The sequence below is a fragment of the Chiloscyllium punctatum genome, chromosome 18 (assembly GCF_047496795.1).
Source record: "Chiloscyllium punctatum isolate Juve2018m chromosome 18, sChiPun1.3, whole genome shotgun sequence".
NCBI classification, from domain to species: Eukaryota; Metazoa; Chordata; class Chondrichthyes; order Orectolobiformes; family Hemiscylliidae; genus Chiloscyllium; species Chiloscyllium punctatum.
The window spans coordinates 91,805,901-91,825,673 of NC_092756.1; the positions used below are offsets into that span (position 1 = coordinate 91,805,901).

Below are 19,773 nucleotides of genomic sequence, written 5' to 3' on the forward strand. Positions count from 1 at the left end.
AGCAGTAGTAAAATCCACTCTTTCCAGACTTGAGCAATTGAAATACGATAAACCAGGAAATAAGACATCTTAACATAAAAGGCATTGTATTTCCGAGGTTTTGACCAGTGCACCAAAGGTTGGCTAACCCTGGTGTAGGGAAAGTTTTACTCGGTATTTAATCTATGCTTGTTGTGTCCCAGGAGTATTTAATGGGATAGTGTAAGTGATCTAACCCATGTCATACCTACCATGGGAATGTTTGATGGGACAGCAAAGCTTAATCCACATTTAACATGTGCTTTTTCTATCCTGGGAAAGACATGATCAGTGCAAAATATCAGTTCTCAGGCCAACACCCCCAGTGTTAAGGCAATAGTTACTGTTAGCCAACTGTGCTGGTTGGACCACGTTGACTGACACAAGACTTCCAAACCAAGTTGCTTTCTCTGAGCTTCATCACAGCAAGGGGTAACCAGGAGGCCAGAGGAAATGCGTCAAGAGTAACCTCAAAGTTTCCCTGAAAAAATGCAACCCATGGACATCTCTTGCCTGAGGCTGCCAAAACATCAGCAGAATCATCTGTGGTGGTGCCAACCATCTCTGATAGGCCAAGGCAGAGATCATGGACAAATCGTGGAAGGGACATGCAATAACCAGAGCATCCCACCCACCAGCCTGTTCAGACATTACCTAGCCCACTTGCATTAGGGAATTCAAATCTAGTGCTGGAATGTTTCATCACCTCAGGACTCATTACTGGAGTGAAGACACTCATCTGTGTTTCCCAGGGATTACCGAAGAAGATTGAAATCTGACCTGGGAGTGTTTGATGAGCCCAATGTGGAGGGAGCACTGATCTGTATCTAAACCCCCATTCAGAACCTATCCTGGGAGTGTTGGATGGGGACACTGTCGAGGGAGCTGTACTCTGTATCTAACTCCACATGCAGTACCTAGCTTTACTTTTAAACTAGAGTGTGGGGGACCTGTATTGTGTGTCTAATAGAGTCATAGAGTCATAGAGATGTACAGCATGGAAACAGATCCTTCGGTCTAATCCGCCCATGCTGACCAGATATCCCAACCCAATCTAGTCCCACCTACCAGCACCAAGCCCATATCCCTCCAAACCCTTCCTATTCATCTACCCATCCAAATGCCTCTTAAATGTTGCAATTGTACCAGCCTCAACCACTTACCTGTCCTTGGCATATTTGATGGGGGCAGTGTAGAGCAACTCCATGCTCAGACTTTAAGAATAGAGGAAGCTTTATTCTGTATCTAACCCCATGCTGTACCTGCCCTGGGAGAGTCTGATGAGGTCAGTATAGAATACGCATTGCTTTCAGTTTGAAAGAATAAAGAGAGCTTAACTCTTTATTTAATCCTGTGCTGTACCTATCCTGGGCATTTTTGATGTGGACAGTGTCAAGAGAACTTTAATTTCAATATAAAACAGTAGAGAGAGCTTCACTTTTGGTTTTAAAGAGTAAACAGTGGATTACTTTCCATTTCAAAGCGTAGAGGGAGATTTACTCTATATCTAACCTTAAATATCCTAGGAAGTTTTCAATGGGGACAGTTTCAACACTCTGCTGTCCCTGTTCTGGGAGTGATTGATAGGGACAGTATCATGCTAGCTTTACTTTCAGTTTAAAAGAATAGAATAATCTTTACTCTATATCTAACCCCATGCTGTACCGTCCTGGGAACATTGATTCAGTCATTGGTATTCGAGAAAGCATTGGCATTACTAACTGTAACAAATATGAGAGCACAGTTATGTTGTGGCTCGTAAACACATCAATTTCGGCACTCACATAAATGAGGGAAGACTCTGAGGAGAACTGATGATTAAAAATGCCATTGTGGGAATGTATATGCACACAAATATTGTTTGATGGTTGGAACTGGGGACTAGGTATGGTTACTGGAGGGGAGCATTTGCCATTCAAACACCATCCATGTGGAGATCAGCACCTTCAGAAGAGGAAGGAGGGAGACAAGACAGTTGGCAGAAAAATTAGCAAGGAATAAATGAGACAGATTACAGATGCATTTAACGGAAATGAACTGCAATTTTTTCAGGTTAACACATATTAAACAAAGTGAGTGAGCCCTATTCCCAGGGGACAAGGCTCAACACATCTCTAAGCTGCTTGTATCCTTGAGTGTTAAGCTGTAAATTGTCTGTTAAAGATGGCACAATGCAGCAATTTCATGCCTCCATCAGTACACCCAACTCCCCTATAACATTCAACCAACTGAAAGCCTAAATTTGGTGTCTTCTCAATGCTGCTCTTTAATTCTGTTTTATTTTTTTCACCTGAGTAACGTTCTGCCCTGTCAGCCTTGTTTATTCACACAAAGTTCTAAACTTAAAAATAGCATCACAACCTTAACTTTACAACTGCTGGCAATTGGTGCTTGACTTGTTCTTGCCCATCCTGTTAAATCTTTGAACACAATTCTGTTACCGTGGACTGTTCCCATCTCAGTCCTTCTGCATTGTCATTCTGGCATAGTCTGGGTAAATCTCTCAATTTCCTGGAATGCACAGGTGCAGTCGAAGCTTACACCAGTTTCTGCTCCGAACTTGCTGACATGAATTTGCATTGAAATTTCCTGCTGACTTATTTCGCTGCAATTTACGCAAAAAACCTTAATAGCAAGTGCAATTACAGCTTTGCCAATAGTTGCAGTTCAGGTCAAAATTCTACCTTAGGTTTAAGTCAGACTTGCAGCACATTTGCATATCACTGATTAGTGCTTGGAGTGTGCAACAGAGTGTCTTGATGCTCACTTGGAGATCCAAGAAGTCCACAAAAGAATATTAAGTTGACATGAGCAACATTCACTGAGTTATAGAGTCATAGAGATGTTTACATGGAAACAGACCCTTCGGTCCAACTGTCCGTGCCGACCAGATATCCCAATCTAGTCCCACCTGCCAGCACCTGGCCCATATCCCTCCAAACCCTTCCTATTCATATACCCATCCAAATGCCTCTTAAATGTTGCAATTGTACCAGGCTCCACCACATCCTCTGGCAGCTCATTCCATACATGTACCACCCTCTGCGTGAAAAGGTTGCCCCTTAGGTCTCTTTTATATCTTTCCCCTCTCACCCTAAACCTATGCCCTCTCATTCTGGACTCCCCGACTCTAGGGAAAAGACTTTGCCTATTTATCCTAACCATGCCCCTCATAATTTTGTAAATCTCTATAAGATCACCCCTCAGCCTCCAACGCTCCAAGAAAAACAGCCCCAGCCTGTTCAGCCTCTCCCTGTTGCTCAGATCCTCCAACCCTGGTAACAGCCTTGTAAATCTTTTCTGAACCCTTTCACGTTTCACAACATCTTTCCAATAGGAAGGAGACCAGAATTGCAAGCAATATTCCAACAGTGGCCCAACTAATGTCCTGTACAGCTGCAACATGACCTCCCAACTCCTGTACTCAATACTCTGACCAATAAAGGAAAGCATACCAAACACCTTCTTCACTATCCTGTCTACCTGCGACTCCACTTTCAAGGAGCTATGAACCTGCACTCAAGGTCTCTTTGTTCAGCAACACTCCCTACGACCTTACCATTAAGTGTATAAATCCTGCTAAGATTTGCTTTCCCAAAATGCAGCACTTTGCATTTATCTGAATTAAACTCCATCTGCCACTTCTCAGCCCATTGGCCCATCTGGTCCTGATCCTGTTGTAATCTGAGGTAACCCTCTTCGCTGTCCACTACACCTCCAATTTTGGTGTCATCTGCAAACTTACTAACTGTACCTCTTATGCTCGCATCCAAATCATTTATGTAAATGACAAAAAGTAGAGGGCCCAGCACTGATCCTTGTGGCCCTCCACTGGTCACAGGCCTCCAGTCTGAAAAACAACCCTCCACCACCACCCTCTGTCTTCTTTGAGCCAGTTCTGTATCCAAATGGCTAGTTCTCCCTGTATTCCATGAGATCTAACCTTGCTAATCAGTCTCCCATGGGGAACCTTGTTGACGCCTTACTGAAGTCCATATAGATGCCTTACTGAAGTCCATATACTACTGCTCTGCCCTCATCAATCTTCTTTGTTACTTCTTCAAAAAACTCAATCAAGTTTGTGAGACATGATTTCCCATGCACAAAGCCAAGTTGACTATCCCAAATCAATCCTTGCCTTTCCAAAGACATGTACATCCTGTCCCTCAGGAATCCCTCCAACAATTTGCCCACCACCGAGGTCAGGCTCACCGATCTATAGTTCCCTGACTTGTTTTTACCGCCCTTCTTAAACAGTGGCACCATATTTGCAAAACTCCAGTCTTCCGGCACCTCACCTGCGACTATCGATGATACAATCTTTTCTGCAAGAGGTCCAGCAATCACTTCTCTAGCTTCCCACAGAGTTCTCGGGTACACCTGATCAGGTCCTGGGAATTTATCCACTTTTAACCATTTCAAGACACCCAGCACTTCCTTCTCTGTAATCTGGACATTTTGCAAGATGTTACCATCTATTTCCCTACAGTCTATATCTTCCATATCCTTTTCCACAGTAAATACTGATGCAAAATATTCATTTAGTATCCCCCCCATTTTCTGTGGCTCCACACAAAGGCTGATCTTTGAGAGGCCCTACTCTCTCCCTAGTTACCCTTTTGTCCTTAATATATTTGTAAAAACCCTTTGGATTCTTCTTAATTCTATTTTCCAAAGCTATCTCATGTCCCCGTTTTGCCCTCCTGATTTACCTCTTAAGTATACTCCTACTTTCTTTATACTCTTCTAAGGATTCACTCAATCGATCCTGTCAGTACCTGACATATGCTTCCAAACCCTCAATTTCTTTAGTCATCCAGCATTCCCTATACCTACCAGCCTTCCCTTTCACCCTGACAGGAATATACTTTCTCTGGATTCTTGTTATCTCATTTCTGAAGGCTTCCCATTTTCCAGCCGTCCATTTACCTGTGAACATCTGCCTCCAATCAGCTTTCGAAAGTTCTTGCCTAATACAGTCAAAATTGGTCTTTCTCCAGTTTAGAACTTCAACTTTTAGATCTGGTCTATCCTCTTCCATCATTATTTTAAAACTAATAGAATTATAGTCGCTGGCCCCATAGTGCTCCCCCACTGACACCTCAGTCACCTGCCCTGCCTTATTTCCCAAGAGTAGGTCAAGTTTTGCACCTTCCCTAGTAGGTACATCCACATACTGAATCAGAAAATTGTCTTGTACACACTTAAGAAATTCCTCTCCATCTAAACCTTTAACACTATGGCAGTCCCAGTCAATGTTTGGAAAGTTAAAATCCCCTACCATAACCACCCTATTATTCTTGCAGATAGCTGAGATCTCCTTACAAGTTTGTTTCTCAATTTCCCTCTGACTATTAGGGGGTCTATAATACAATCCCAATAAGGTGATCATCCCTTTCTTATTTCTCAGTTCCACCCAAATAACTTCCCTGGATGTATTTCTGGGAATATCCTCCCTCAGCACAACTGTAATGCTATCCGTTATCAAAAATGCCACTCCCCCTCCTCTCTTGCCTCCCTTTCTATCCTTCCTGTAGCATTTGTATCCTGGAACATTAAGCTGCCCATCCCTGAGCCACGTTTCCTAGTTAACTTGGTTTTGCATAGTTTCATATCCATGATCATAAATTGTTTTTAGAATCATACTTTTTTATTTAAACTTTTAAATTGACCTTTGCTGGACTAAGACATGACTGCTGCTGATCACCTGATGCAAACTGACCCACAATTTTTAGAAGGATCCCAATCAGTAGTTATCAAGACAGAACTCAGACATGCTTCCCCTGGATGTCACATCCTTACATTGTGGGGACTTTGCAGTTCACACAGAGGCCAGCAGGCAAAATGTCTCCCCTAGCCAATTCTGAACAAAGGGGAGCCATTGAAACTTATTATGCTTGAAATGGCACTATTTGCCTCACTGTTGTTCTCATATACATGAGCAATGATCCTGGCCAGATAGATAAAACTGATTGTCACATAGAAGATACCTCACAAAGTTTAAAATAATTCATCCAGGATCCCAATCATGAGACCAAACCTTGTAGCTATTGTAAAAAAAAAAGGTTTAATTGTAATTTCTGGATTACCTTGCTGCTATCTGATAAAGTGCAGCTGTGTAGGAAATATCAGTCAACTAGGGGTCCGAAGCCTGCTAACATCAGGGCCAGACTCCAGGCTGGGCTATCTTGTCTCAAACTCTTCAAAGACATGTTTCTGGAAGTATTTGTTTATTTGCCTTGAAAAGTGGACTAGTCTCATATTGCTACAACTTCAGCTACACAAAGACAGGAATTCCGGCTCAAAATCTGGACTTCAGTCAACTGCACCGGCCTGCATCCATATGCCCTGAGAAAAGAACTTCTCTGCTCCCCTACCAACTTCAATGGAATGTGATTTTCCAGACTCGGCCAAAAGTCATGTGAATTAATGTACATATTTCTTTGAGTTTTATTTTATTATTCTTACTTGTAACCTCTATCCTTTCCTTTTTATCTTCTTTTCCTTGCATGATGATGTGTCTCTGTGCATTGGTACAATTATCATTTTCAGACGTTTTATCACCATACTAGGTAACATCTTCAGTCAGGCTCTGGATGAAGCACTGCTGATGATTATCCCCTGGGTTTGAAAGCATGAATAAAACATAGCTTTGTTTTAACTCTTCTGAGAATTTGTTGTGGGTCACTTTAAAATTGGACTTCACCAGCAGAGGGTTTGACAAGAACACACCATGGTCTATTTAAAAAGGGCAAAAAAATAAGAAAAATAAATTTTTAAAAACACCTTGGCTTCTGAACAGAAGAAGAGAAAAGCAAAATAATTCAATTTATCTCCTTGACTCCCTATTAATGACACATGGGCTGCACAAAATGTTGACCCCCTTAAAGTGACACATACGTGGCTACTCAAAGACATCTAATGGGCTGCATCATTGGTGGCTATGTCAACAATGCTCTTAACCTTAAACTCTGCAATCACCTTCCTAATTCAATCATCTTTCCAGTTTGGAAGCAAAGTGATACCTTTGCCTTTTTTTTTACCATGAGTTAGGAGTATAAGATCAGCAGTATAAGAACGAGAACTTGCAATTGGGAGACCACATCTTCAATACAGTGTACAGTTACCCACAAACATACAAATTAGGAGCAGGAGTAGGCCATTTGGCCCCCTCACATCTGATCTCCTTTCAATAAGATTATTCTAAGATAGTTCTGAAGACAAGTTATATTGGTCTCAACGCATTAACTCTGTTTTTCTCTCTCCAGAGATGCTTCCAGAACTGTTAAGTTTCTCCAGTGTTCTTAGGTTGTTTCAGGTTTCCAGTATTGGCATCGGTTTGTTTTTATTTTATTCAATATAATCATGCTGATCTGATTACTCCATGTTCCTACGTACCAGCCTTAACCTTTCACCACCCTCCTTGCTTATTAAGAATGTACCCACCTCTGCCTTGAAAATATTCAAAGACTCTTCTCCCATTGTCCTTTGAGGAAGAGATGTCCAAAAACCCATAGAGTCATACAGCACGGAAACTTCGGTCTAACCAGTCCATGCTGAACATGATCCCAAACTAAACTAGTCCCACCTGCCTGCACATGGCCCATATTCCTCCAATCCCTTTCTTATTCATCAACTTATCCAAATATCTTTTAAACAATTTAATTGTGCCCACATCCACCACTTCCTCCGGATGTTCATTCCACATGCAAATCCCCCGTTGTGTAAAAGATTTTCCTCCTATGACAAAGAAAACCCTTCATCTCTCTAAAATGGGTCACCCCTTACTTTTAAGCAGTGACCTCTAATTCTAGAATCCTCCACAACAGAAAACATCATTTCCACATCCACCCGGTCAAGACCCTTCAGGGTCATATATGTTTCAATCAAGTCATTCTTCTAAGCTCCAGCAGATAAAAGCGTAGCCTGAGTTACTTGTACTCATAACGCAAGCTGCCCATTGGTCTGGTAAACTTTGTCTAAGCCTTCCAAGGCATTTACATCTTTCCTTAATTAAGCAGTCGATTACTGCCTGGATGTAAGCTTGCTCACTGAGCTGGAAGGTTCATTTTCAGATGTTTTATCACCATACTAGGTAATATCTTCAGTCAGGCTCTGGATGAAGCACTGCTGATGATTCCTGCTTTCTATTTATATGTTTGGGTTGGTGATATCATTTCCTACGGTGATGTCATTTCCTGTTCTTTTTCTCAGGGGTGATATATGAGGTCCAAGTCAATGTGCTTGTTGATAGAGTTCCAGATGGAATACCATGTTTCTAGGAATTCTTGTGTGTGTCTCTGTTTGGCTTGTCCTAGGGTGGATGTGTTGGCCCATTCGAAGTGGTGTCCTTCCTCATCCATATGTAAGGATGAGAAGGTAATTTCGAATACTGTACACAGTACTCCAGATATGGTTCTGGTATCCTCACCCAAGCAAGCATAAGCTTGCCTGATAGCAGCTGTTATGAAGGTTTATTGAGCTGAAAGGTTGTCAGATGGGGAGAGTTCTTGTTGTGTGGGTCTGTATTCTTTGTAGTTTAGAATAAATGATGATTGTCTGTTTCCACTGGTTGTGGATAATGGAATTTAGGGCTTCATACTCAGGATGCAAGACTGAGATGAGGAGAATTTTGTTCAGTGGGTTGTGAATCTTTAGCATTCTCTAGCCCAGAAAGTTGTAAATATTTAGTCTTTGAGCATATTCAGTGAGATTGTTACAGTTTTGGACTCCAAGAGAACTAAAGGGTTAGTGTAGAAACGTAGAGTTAAGTAAGATCAGCCATGGTCTTATTGAACAGTGGGGCAGGTTTGAGGGGCCAGCTGGCCTGCTCCTGCTCTTAGTTTTGGTGTTCCTACCTCTGTCTTCTCCTTTAAGATGCTCCTTAAAACCTGCTACTTTGACCAAGATTTTAGTCTCCTGTCCAGATTGGTTTTGTGTTGACTTTAGTTTAATAACCCACTAGTGAAGCATCTTGGGGTGTTTTAATATCCTGAAGAGGCTATATAAATGCAAGTGGTTATTGTTTTCAAACTACTTAGGGTTCAGAAAAGATTTACAGGGATGTTTCCAGAGTTGGAGGATCTGAGCTATAGGGAGAGGCTGAATAGGCTGGGACTGTTTTCTCTGGAGCACAGAGGTTGAAGGGTGACCTTACAGAGGTTTACAAAATCATGAGGGGCATGGATCGGATAAATAGGCAAAGTCTTTTCCCTGGGGTGGGAGACTCCAGAACTAGAGGGCATAGGCTTAGGGTGAGAGGGGAAAGATATAAAAGAGACCTAAGGGGCAACTTTTTCATGCAGAGGATGGTACGTGTATGGAATGAGCTGCCAGAGGATGTGATGGAGGTTAATACAATTGCAACATTTAAGAGGCATTTGGATGTGTATATGAATAGGAAGGGTTTGGAGGGATATGGGCCGGGTGCTGGCAGGTGGGACTAGATTGGTTTGGGATAGCTGGTCGGCATGGACAGGTTGGATTGAAGGGTCTGTTTCCATGCTGTACATCTCTATGACTACTTTGTTTGTAAAATGGCATGATTGAGGCACTATTGCTACTTGTGACTTTGGGAATCATTTAACCGATTCCTTTAGGAGGTGTGTATTACCTGCTCCCAAGTGACTCTCTGGGATTCCACCTCTCACTACTGGAAAATGGAGACAGCTCTGAAATTGCTGCGTTCTTCAAATACACAGTACAGTGCCAACCTACAAATCAACGTCAGTATTTCTGCAGTTGACTCTCGACAATAAGCCTGATGCAAATTCACTAAGTTTTCATCTATTCAAGCCTCAATTACCAGAACCAATCAGAAGAGTGGAAGGGTGCAGAGTAAAACACTTTGAACCCCAGCAACTCAAACTACAATAAGCACCAAGATGCCTACTCTAATGCTGACATCCACTTGACCCCTGCCCTCCTGTTGTTCAGTGTCTGTAACTGGGGCAAATTCCTCACCTGATATGGAACTGTCAGTACAAACAGGCCATTCAGCCCAACTGGTCCATGCTAGTGTTTATAATCCACACAAATCCTTTTCCATCTGATTTTATCTCACCCACTCATCATATCCTCTCATTCCTTTCTCCTTCATTACTTTATCCAGCTTCCCCTTAAATTCATCGATGCTATTCACCTAATCCACACCCCCGCCCCCTCCCCACCCACCCGGTGCTACGGAGTTCCCACCACCGTCTGTGCAATTGCATTTTTGCTAAATATCTTATGATGATCTATTATTGGTTGTCTTCGATCAAAGAGAGCATTTTATTACTCTGTTTGCCTGGCCTTTCTGATTCGCCTCCATTTCAACTTATATTGCAATTTTAAACAATCTCTTGAGGGGGGGGAAACCCATAAGATTAGGTGGAACTTCAATTAAACTTAAATGGTGATTAAAGTCCTGCAGAGTCTAAACCAAGCGATGCAACTGATTCTGTCAGTTTTGCGTCAAGAAAATTATCCCCTTTGTGCCATCTAATCACTACTTCCCGAGTTGCCAGCACTCGTGGTGTCCTGCGGTGTGATCTGTCAGCCTTAACCCTTGCATTCCCAACTCAGAGCAACATTGCTCAACTGAGAGCGACAGCCCCACCTGCACTTATATGATACCTGTAATGTGGTAAGGGCTGCTTTAGAGAAGCTTCATAGTGAACTACACAGAAAGGCATTCAGGCAAACGACCAAAAGCTTGGTTAAAGAGGTGAAAGATTTGAGGAGTATCAAGGAGGTAGAGGCACTAGAAAGGTGGAAATTCAAGAGTTTAGGGTCTTGGGAGCTTATGGCAGAACTGCCAATGATGGAAAGATTAAAACTAGGAGGGCAGATGCTCAGGAAAGCAGAACTTTCAAATGTAAAAAGGTAAAACAAAAATTCAGTGAAACTTTTCTATCTATCTTTTCAATCTAGAGCTTTTTCTTCATTCATCTCTGGGATTATGGCTGTTGCTGGCTGGGCCAAGAATTGCTGCTCCTCCCTAGCTGCCCTTCAGAAAGTGGTTGTGAGATTCTTTCTTCAACCACTGCAGTTCCAACTCCTTTCTTGAAACTATTTAACGTTTGATACAACTGAGTGCCTTCTTTGGCCATTTTGGAGGGCAATTAAGAGTCAACTCCATTGCTGTGGATCTGGAGTTGCAAATAGGCCAGACTAGGTAAAGGTGGCAGATTTCCTTCCTAAAGAGCATTAATGAATCAGATGGGATTTTACAGCAATTTCATGATCATTACACTTCCAAATCCAGATTTTTATTGAATTCAAATTGCACCATCTACTGTGGTGGGATTTGAATGCAGATCCCCAGAAAGACTGTTTAAATCTCTAGATTATTAGTCCAGAGACAATATCACTGCACTACCACCTCCATGTTGGATTCTTGCTGATCTGGAAAGTGAACAAGTCTGAAATCAGAAGGTTTTGGGTTCAACTCCCATTCCAGAGATTTGACCAGCAAATTTAGGCTGATACTCCAAGGGAGTGCTGCACTGTTAGCAGTACCATCTGTCAGATGAGACATTACACTGAGACCCTACAATAGTGGTACAGTTCAGAGATAGTTAATTGATCGCAAAGTATATTGGAACACACTAAAGTCATGAAGCATATTTCAGAATCATTTTTAAATAAAGTTTAAAAACATGCACAATAATTCAATAAAGCTGTCTCATCAACCAATGCTCATAGAATTTTAAAACACAAGAGGAGGCCATTCAGCCCATTGAGTCTATACCTTTTCTCTGTAGATCAATCCAGTGAGTCCCACTCCTCTGCTCTATTCCAATACCCCCTGTAAGTTTAAGTCCTTCAAATTTACATCCAAATAATTGCCTATTGAAATCTAAGATCAATCTCTATTTTCACCACCATGTGCCAAACCTTCCTCTTCGATAACTTAAAAATGTCATCATAGTCAGGAGTCCCACTAACCTCGACGCTAACCGTCACTATTCCTTTAATTTACAACTTTGTAACAAGAAGCATATACACATTAAAATACAACAACTGCAATGCACTGCTTTGTTGCTTCCAAACTATACTTTGAAATCTATCTCTGCATGTCAATTACACAGAGTGAAGGACATTCATTAAGCAATGCACAGTTCAGTCTAGTTACAACAAAAATCGCATTCATAGCATCAAAGTATACTTCTAATAATTACTTATTTATATTGGCCCAAGATTGTTCCCCAATTGATAGACCTTGAGAGAAAGAACATTGCAGAATGAGATTTAATACAGAGAGCTGTCACATTCTTCAAGCAGGTCTGAGACACAGAACATTGATGAAGCAGCTGAGAGATCATGTGCTCCCAGGGGTGCAGAGGGTCTGAAGTATTAACACATGGAATCTAGATACCTTTGTCCTTCACATCAGGTTACACAAATCAAAACATAAGCAAAACATCACACTGTACACACTATATATCACAAAAACTGCATTGTATCAGACATACACAGACACTGTTCACATGTACTGGCTGGTGTACATATATTTCATATACACAATATACTGCTCACACACCGCTCACACCCACTGTGTTGTGCATACCATAGTGCACATCCACATGATCACATATCATAGCAGAGACCATGTACTGTGTATGTTTACCCACTGCATCATACATACACACACACCCTGACAACAACATGCACACACCACACTGCACATGGAATACACATTATCCCACACCACAATGCATTGCCGTCTTTGCCTAGATTTAGACAGACACTTTTCTGTTTCTATACCACCATATCCGAACCCTAACTCTATTTTTGGATGATATGTAGTTACTTCTATCACATTTTCTTTTCTTCCCTCTCAGGTTCTTTCTGTCTCTGGGTTTAATTATTTCCCTCTTTTGTGCCCCTCTCTCATTCTCTCACTTTGCTCTTTCCCCAACCAGTCTTTTTTCTCGGCCTCCCTGGTTCCTTTTCTCTCTCTGCTACTGTCTCGAACTCCAGATGCGCATCTTCGCTTTTGTCTATGTAGTCTCCCATTCCTTTCATTAAAACAAACCTCTGCATCCTCCCTCTTTGTGCATCTGCTTTTCCTCCCACTACCTCTGTTTTTACTTCCTCCCCTTCCACTTTCTCGTTATTTTCTGTTTAAATTCCTCTTCGGGGTCTGTTTTTTTTTCCTGTTTGTGAAGAATCTTCTCTTTGCCTGTATATTGGAGTGAGTACATCCTTCCTGCGCACTCAGATCTCTCAATTGTATTTTCCTTACACTCTCGCTATTTCGTCCCTTTCACCTAACCCGTCTAAGATATTTTGTTTCCTTAATTAGTTCAGAGATGTCCTTAAACATCTCTGGAGCAAGTGGGACTTAGACCCGGGACTCCAAGCTCAGAGGTAGGGACGCTACCACAGCCCACCTAAATCTATTTCTCCTCAGTCTGTGTTTGCAACTTGATCTTTGCCTGTCCCACCTAACACTACTTTACCCTCTTTTTCCTGCGTGTTTGCGCTTTTCTTAAGTCAGTGTGGATTTGCCTCTCGGGCTCTCTCAGAACGTGTCTGTGAGCCTGTGTGTGGTTTTGTATGTTCTCGTTTTCTCCTCATCCTCCGCCGAACCAGCAGAACGAATCCCAGCCCCAATGTCAATTCCATTCGACCAGCCCTCAACATTCACTCCTCAAGACCAGCCTCCCCTCATGCAGTGTTGCTCCGGACCGGATCCAAGCAATCTGTGCCCAAAGCCAGCATCGTTTCCTCCGAACGGTTTGGAATCGTCCAGGATATTGTGGAAGGAGGGAGGAGAGACTGGACGAAGGAACAGGGAAGGTAGAAAAATGGTACTTCACTCACATTTCCAAGACGAGTCCCACTGTTAGCCAGCTCGCTGTTGTCTCCTTTCTCTCTCTCTCTCTCTCTCTTTGCAGGTTTCTCCCCTCCCTACTTGTTTATTTTACTCACTGCCTGGAACCTAGAAAGACAGCTCCATCACGAACCAGCTCTGCAGTAAGGTCTACACAGTCAGTCCCGTGAGACTTGGACTGGTGAACAGCTACTGGGAACGCTGTTAAACAGAGGGTGAGATCTTCTGGGTGTCTCTGTCTCTGTCTCTCTCTCTCTCTCTCTCCCTCCTGGATGAATGCTTCGCAGAGAGCCAACCAGAGCAGCGAAATTATCGTGCAGAAAATGCAGGAGTATTGTGTCTACCGTAACTTGGCATGGAGCAGTCGCACTACTGCAGCCCTGCGTCTTTAATCTCCCTCCCTCCACCCCACCACCCAACTCCAAGGTAGAAACTCAGCAGCCTTTTCTCTCGAACTCAGCTGTAGATATGAATTTCCCAAAAAGCTTTTGCATTTTCCTCCATTAATATTCAACAATAAGGATTTTTTTTGAAGTCCGGTTTTCTAGGGGTAAGAAATTCTGCTGTTCACACCTCCTCAGCCTCTAGGTAATTTCCAAACGACCTCATCAGAGATGTTATTACACATCTTTGGAATTAGTGGGACTTGAATACAGGGCTAACTATTCTTGCCAATGTTATTGATTGGGTAACTTAATTCACCCCCTCAATGACTCTACCTCCTGGAGACATCAGGTGGAGCTCAGGGTGAGGTTCTGGATGGAAGTTTGCTCGCTGAGCTGGAAGGTTTGTTTTGTCACCAGACTAGGTAACATCATCAATGAGTCTCTGTGAAGCACTGGTGGCATGGCCCACTTTCTATGTGTGTGCTTAGGTGTCCTTGTGTTGGTGATGTCAATTCCTACGTTGGTGATGTCATTTCCTGTTCTTTTTCTCAGAGGGTGGGAGATGGGGTCCAAATCAGAGAATTAAACAAGACAGACTTGCAAAAAATGAAACCAGACGGATCCAACACACCATGCTTCTATGGGATTACCCAAAATTCACAAACCCAGAGCCCCCCTCAAATTCATTGTCTCACTACCTGGAAAACCAGCACCCAGATTAGCCAAGGAACTACACCAAAGACTAAAACACTTAGTAACAGACTCACACCACTCCATTTACTCCACCCAAGAATTCCTGAAGACCATCAAACACACCAAGATAGAAGAGGATGAAATAATGGTTCCCTTTGACGGAACAGCCCTGTTTACATCCATCAACATCAACCTGGCCAAGGAAACACTGACTACACTATTAGAAGAACCAAAACATATACACCCAGACACCTTCAATAAAAATCCTACAGCCAAACCAACAGAACACCCATGGGATCTCCGATATCAGGGTTCTTAGCAGAGGCAGTAATGCAGAGACTCGAACAAACAACTCTGCCAACCATCCAACCCAAACTTTAGGTCTGCTAGGCGATGACACCTTTGTCATCACTAAACAAAACAAATTAGAGGAAACCTTCAAGACCATCAATAATACCCTTACTGGCATAAAATTCACTAAAGAGGAGGAAAACAACAACAAACTGCCATTCCTAGATGTCACAGTAGAGCGAATAGCCAATGGGGAAATTCAAACCAGCATCTACAGGAAAACAATATATATGGACCAAATATTGAACTACAGAAGCAATCATCCCAACACCCACAAATGAAGCAGCATTAGAACATTATTTCAATGAGCCACCACACACTGCAGCACAGAGGAACTACGCAGAGCAGAGGAAAATCACCTATACAGTGTATTGAAAAAGAACATGTACCCAATGAACACAGTCCACCGATTTCTCAGCAACAAACCCAAACAAGCAGACAAAACACATCCAGAAACCTTAGCCACTCTCCCCAACATTAGAGACATTTCCGAAATGACTGCCAGACTACTCAGACCCCTTGGCATTATGGTTGCCCACAAACCCACCAACACACTAAAACAGCAGCTCAAGAACTTAAAAGACCCTATACAGACAATAAGCAAAATGAATGTCATTTACAAAACACCTTGCAAGAACTGTAACAAACACTACATTGGACAAACAGGCAGAAAGCTAGCCACCCAGGATACATGAACATCAACTAGCCACAAAAAGACAAGACATGCTATCAATAATATCCTCACATATAGATGAGGAAGGACACCACTTTGACTGGGACAACACATCCATTCTAGGACAAGTCAAACAGAGGCACGCATGAGAATTCCTAGGAGCATAGCATTCCAATTGGAACTCTATCAACAAACACATCGATTTGGACCCCATCTACCACCCTCTGAGAAAAAGAACAGGAAATGACATCACCAACCCAAGGAAATCTCAACGCATAAATAGAAAGCAGGATATGACACCAATGCTTCTTTGGAGGCTCACTGGTAATGTTAGGCAGAAGTGGGTGCTGCAGATGCTGGAGATTAGAGTCAAGATTAGAGTGGTGCTGGGAAAACACAGGAGGTCAGGCAGCATCCGAGGAGCAGGAAAATCGACATTTCGGGCAAAAGCCCTTCATCAGGAATGGATTCTGGGGACATCTTCACTGCAAATTAGAAGCAAAATATTACAGATGCTGTAAATATGAAATAAAAACATAAATTGCTGGAGGAACTCAGCAGGCAGAATGGGACTATTTGGCACCGCCCTTTTGGTGCTGATCACTTGGATCCACCATTTTGGCTCTAAACTGTTTTGGTGCTCATGACTTTGGTGCTGAGCTGTTTTGGTGCCAATACATATAGATAACCATCGTGTGAAAATTTTGGTTTGTCTCTCTTGCTTAGAATGTTTTCAGCCATTTCTGGTATGGGTTCTACAAGAAAATAAAAAGAAAATTGTATTACATCTTTCCAATGTGAAGACAGAAGGGTTTAAGTATCATCAGGGCAGTAGATGACTGTTAACAATTCTTAAATGAGAAAATGATTACAAAACGAGATTTGAATCTACAGTGGGTCATTATAGCTTTGACTATCAACTCTTGCTAGTTGAGAAAATTACATCAGGTCGTTAGCCATCCTCTCTTCTTTCATTTAGATTAGATTAGATTACTTACAGTGCGGAAACAGGCCCTTCGGCCCAACAAGTCCACACTGCCCCGCCGAAGCACAACCCATCCATACCACTAACCTAACACTACGGGCAATTTAGCATGGCCAATTCACCTGACCTGCACATCTTTGGATTGTGGGAGGAAACCGGAGCACACCCACGCAGACATGGGGAGAACGTGCAAACTCCACACAGTGAGTCGCCTGAGACGGGAATTGAACCCGGGTCTCTGGCGGTGTGAGGCAGCAGTGCTAACCACTGTGCCACCCTTCTTTAACCAAACAAGACTCTTTTTTTATTCTGAATTGGTGCCAAAACAGCTCAGCGCCAAAGTAATGAGTGCCAAAACAGTTTAGAGCCAAAATGGCGGGTCCAAATGATTGGTGCCAAAAGGGCAGCGCCAAAAACGTACCCGATCCCTCAGCAGGTTTGGCAGCATCTGTGGAGAGAAAATTGCTGGAGGAACTCAGCAGGTTTGGCAGCATCTGTGGAGAGAAAGCAGCATTCGTATCTCAAATCCAAACCGCATTCAAATGTTAACTCTCTTTTCTCTCCACAAATGATGCTACCTGCTGAGTTCCTCCAGCGATTTCTGTTTTTGTCTCCATTTCTCATTCCTTCTACCAACGGGAGCAATTTCTCCTTGTCTACTCTGTCCAGATACTCATCACTGTCAACATCTCCAGTGCTTTTGAACTGGTAAAACATTCTGAGGTAGTTTTGGAGGGATGACCACAAGTAAAATTTGGAGATGTAGGGATGGGTGACCAAAGCTTGCCCCAAAGAAGCAGCAGTATCTCCCCAAAGGAGAAAACAGAGATGAAGAGGTTTAAGGAGGGAATCCCGGTGCTTAGGGCCCAGACAGGTAGATGGTCAGCAATGGGCAGAGAGAATCAGAGTTCATGTTTCCAATGGAGTCGATGTCAAGATGAGATCTTGAAATCTTCTTATTATCTAAGGACAGCACTTCTTTTGCAGATAGTCAGTGATGCTGTATTCTCTACCACTAATCACTGGATGGGCCTAGGCAAAGGATTGTTGGCAGCCACTTAACCTCAAGAGCAACTTTTACCCAGTACAACAGACTGGTAGAGATGGCAAATGCCATAAGGTAGCAGGAGTGGTCATCTGGGAAAATTCCACATGTACAGAATGGAGAAAATTAGGGTAATAAAGAATACACAAGTTGTATTTGCGATACACTCAGAATAATGCATTGTCAGGTGTACTATTTTTTGAATTAGTTGTTAAACCAAGACCCTCAAATTTTTGTTGACTAACAATGCCATTTACTTTAGGAAGTTGGAAAGGTGCTTTCTGGTGCCATTGTAAACATTTAACCCTCAATCATCATAACAGAAAATGTGTTAGTCATCGATTCAGCTAATATGTTGTTTATGAAATCTCACTGTGTGCAAATTGGTTGCATCCAAAACAACAGTTAGTGCACTTCAGGAATAATGCCATTGGTTGTAAAGTACTGAAGGATTTGAGTGGTCTATTAAAGGACTGTCCTTTGACCACTGCAAGTGGTTCATGGTTTGCAGAGGCTGAGCACCAGCTCTCAGATACCTCCTCCAATCTCCACCCCCTGCCCCCCCCTCATCCCTGACCATCACCCTACCATGGAACATCAGGCCATTGTGTCCACAATGGTCACTAACTTATTTCATCTGGTGATTTCCCCCAACCACTGCCCCCAAGCTCATATTCTCCCAACCCCATCCAGCCTGCATATACCTCCTTCCCAAAATCCACAACCAGGATTCCTTGGGCAGACCCATTGTTTCTGGGAGACAGTGAGGTCTGCAGATGCTGGAGATCAGAGTCGAGAGTATGTTGCTGGAAAAGCACAGCAGGTCAGGCAGTATCTGAGGAGCAGGAAAATCAACATTTCAGAAGTGCTCCGGCCCAAAACGTCGATTTTCCTGCTCCTCGGATGTTGCCTGACCTGCTGTGCTTTTCCAGACTCATTGTTTCTGCCTGCTCCTGCCCCACAGAATTCATCTCTTCCCACCTTAACTTGACTTTTCTCCCCTTGTCTAATCCCTTCCCATTTACACCCACGATTTCTCTGATGCTTTACATCAATTTCAGAACTTCCAGTTTGCAGACTCCATGCACCTCCTCTTTACCATACTTGTGCAATGCCTTTACACATCCATCCTCCATCAGGATGGTCTCGGGGCTCTCTTCTGCTTCCTGCAAAAAAAGGGCCTGAACCATCTCCATCAACCAACCGTCCCCATCCTCCTCTGCCTGGCCAAGCTTGTCCTCAACCTGAACAACTTCTCTTTTAATTCCTCGCACCTTTTTCAGGTCAAAGGGATGGCCATGGGTGCCCGTATGGACCCTAGTTATGCCTGTCTCTTTGTGGGTTATGTGGAACATTCTTGTTCCAGTCCTTCTCCGGCTGCCACCCACACCTCTTTCTCTGATATATCAATGACATAATTGGTGCTGCTTCTCTCTCTCACTCAAAGTTGGAAAGGTTTATCAACTTCGCTTCCAATTTCCACCCACTTTCATCTTCACCACATCCATCTCTGGATCCTCCCTTCTCGCTCTCAGCAGCTCTGCTTCCACTTCTGGGGGATAGGCTGGCCACCAGTAGCTACTGCAAACCCTCCGGCTCCTACAGTTACCTTGAGCATGCATCCTCACACCCCGCTTCCTGTAACTACTCTATTCCGTTCTCCCATTTTCTCACTTTCCGCCGCATCTGTTCATGATGTTGGCGAAACCTACTGACTGGGCTGCAGCACTGATCTCGTCACAGAGAAACAGGGTGGTGTGTGTATGGAATGAACTGCAAGTGGAAGTGGTGGAAGCTGGT

General features: G+C 43.0%; 1 protein-coding gene across 1 annotated transcript in view; it reads right to left on the minus strand.

The window, feature by feature from the left end:
- lrrc4ba (leucine rich repeat containing 4Ba) overlaps nucleotides 1-14,103 on the minus strand; it is a 178,302-nt gene extending 164,199 nt beyond the window's left edge. Inside the window, exon 1 of the mRNA XM_072588756.1 lies at nucleotides 13,831-14,103. The gene's annotated coding sequence lies outside the window, so the exon portion shown is untranslated. The remainder of the gene's footprint in view (nucleotides 1-13,830) is intronic.
- Nucleotides 14,104-19,773: the final 5,670 nt, after the last annotated feature.